The sequence below is a fragment of the Eucalyptus grandis genome, chromosome 8, assembly GCF_016545825.1.
Source record: "Eucalyptus grandis isolate ANBG69807.140 chromosome 8, ASM1654582v1, whole genome shotgun sequence".
Classification (NCBI taxonomy): Eukaryota; Viridiplantae; Streptophyta; class Magnoliopsida; order Myrtales; family Myrtaceae; genus Eucalyptus; species Eucalyptus grandis.
The window spans coordinates 64,942,373-64,944,934 of NC_052619.1; the positions used below are offsets into that span (position 1 = coordinate 64,942,373).

At 37.3% G+C, this 2,562-nt stretch overlaps 1 pseudogene; it reads right to left on the reverse strand.

The window, feature by feature from the left end:
- Positions 1–789: 789 nt before the first annotated feature.
- LOC104417311 lies at positions 790–1,823 on the reverse strand (annotated as a pseudogene).
- Positions 1,824–2,562: the final 739 nt, after the last annotated feature.

Sequence of the window (2,562 nt, forward strand, 5' to 3'; positions counted from 1 at the left end):
AAGAAGTCGAGTTTTTCTCCGCATTAGCGCACAGATGTAGAATTTTAAAATTTCCTATCGAAAATAAGAAACCTTGCAAGTCGATAGTATTATGACCATTGCGGAAACTACAATGAAATTAAAATCAAGAAAAATAAAAGAACTCATAGATTTACATGAAAAACCCTTGTGAGAAAATCCATGGGGAGAAGAGAAGCAAAATTCATTATGGAAATTCAAGTATTACAAAAGGTAGCTTGAAAATCCTTAAGTCTTTCTATCTCTTCTTGTAACCTAATAACTTGATAAAAACAATATTTATACTGCTCTTTACTGTGGAGTTGTGCCCCTACATCCTTGTTGAGGATTAGTGTTGGGCTACGGGTTTCGACCGAGGCTCAAGCCCTTTGCTACCAACACTAACCTTCAATTTTCTTTTTCTCAAGTCAGGTTGTCACAAATTTCATTTCGGATATCAAAACTCAACTTTGATCAAATACCCATAACAAAATTTAAGACATACTAAAAAAATATTATAATATCTTTAAAAAAGTCATAGCAACTTGTTTATTTAATTGGGTGTGTACTTGTTGCATACTGCTGATATATTTATTGTTTCCTAATATGTAAATGTGTATTCCATTTTTTACACTATGCCTAAGAGGGAACGAAGCGCACTTAAAAGTACCTAATAATTTTATCTCTGGTACTCTGATTTTGTCGAATACATTCATAGGGAGGAGAAATTGATTTAATTATGTAGGATTTACAAATGCACTATCACTTTCTTTCAAAAAATTCATGTGAAAACTATAGCTGGTGCTCATCTAACAGGTACTTTGGGTTCTGGAGAATCAGGAATAATCATAGATTGTCACCATTAATCTCATTGTTTTTTTGTTGTCTAATTGATGGTTATGATTGGTCAGAGTTGAAAACAAAAAATATTCCTAGAGGATTAAGAAAACTTACCGGGGTCGTTGGTAGTATAATACAATTTTGACTACAGGCAATAATTAAAATAGAACTCAATTCTAAACTATTCAAGTACTCCTTTATTTTTTGTTTATTTGGTTACCTTGGTGACCATCTTATTAAGATCAATAGCTAAGAGATCCCAAAAGTTGCAACAGTCTTCGCTTGGAGGTTCGTCGATTCTTCGACCGGCGGGGGTCAAAACCATACGACTTCCCAATACCAACTCTTCCATACGACCACCAAGAACGTCGAGACATCCCTCTACAATTGCTCATAATATGCCCTAAGCACACTTGGAGGGCTCAATCTCGCCATGGATATGTTGCCTTTGTTTTCCTCTAGTCCTCTTGGGACCTAACAATCCATCAAGTCAACAAGCGAAACTTGGGACAAAAAATGACTTGAGACAGCCACTGGAGGTTGTACGACGAATGAATAAAGTGCAAGCTCTCTCAAGCGAACAATCTCCCATAGAACGAACCGGGAATGCCATTGAAGAAGCAGGCAAACATCGAAGCTCCGTACTTGCTCTTCATCTGCTCCCTCAGCTTCTCTCGGAATGTCGGCTAGAAGTTGCTAAAGAAGGTGTTGAAGTCATTATCCGGGAGATCATTCAAGAAAACTTGGAACTCTGGCAGCTTGAAGTCATTATCCGGGAGATCATTCAAGAACACTTGGAACTCTGGCAGCTTATGGTTCATCACATTGCAGAGATCAATCACGAAGTCGATAAAATCGTACACGGCGTAGAGCGTGTTTGGGCCGCAGGAACAGCGCAAGTCCACAACGGCAAGGCTCACTGGGAAGGTGGTGCCGGCGGTGGAGAAGAGAGCTGTGATGGTTGCCTCCCTCATGGGTTTCGTCATCGATATCACATCTTTCGACAAAAGAAAAAATAGATTATTGATTCAATATAGAGAAAAGAGGCTCGTCTCTTTAGTTTTTTTCATTTACAAAGATGAATCTCAATCCTTAAGGATAGCTTATACTACCGGACATGTCTTCTCGATTGAAATATGTAGGCGGTTCATTTAGAACAATCGAATAGTGCAAATTTCGTGCATTCTCTATGTTAATCCAAATCAGAACATCACAATAATGGGTTTGTCCGATGTTGCGATGGCCTTACAAGATCTAAGACTTCCATATACCCTCTAGTGTACATTCTTGAAGAGAAATTTTGTTAATTATAAAGATATCCACAAATTAGGGACATCAATAGAACATAAGGGGTATACCTGAAGCAATAAGTTGTTAGCATAACTTGTCTCTCCCATTCCTCCATTCATGTGCGGTACTTGCGTGACTTCCATCTCTCATCTATTTGTTTTTAAACTTTTTGGTGTGTTTTTGGTTTGATGGTTCTATCTGCAGTTTTGTGTGACCCCTCTTAATGTTGACAAAAAAAGGGAGACATATGCAGATTTAAGAGATTTTTAATGTGCTGTTTGTGTGACTTGTGTGGTTGATGTGATTGCAGGATTATGTTTTTTTAGACTGCTATTAATATTAAGTCTAATGTTTGCATATATTGTTTGCCTATTTTGGTTGCATATTTACTTGTTCACAAATTTCCATTAGTTGTGCTGTTTAAGTATTGTTTTG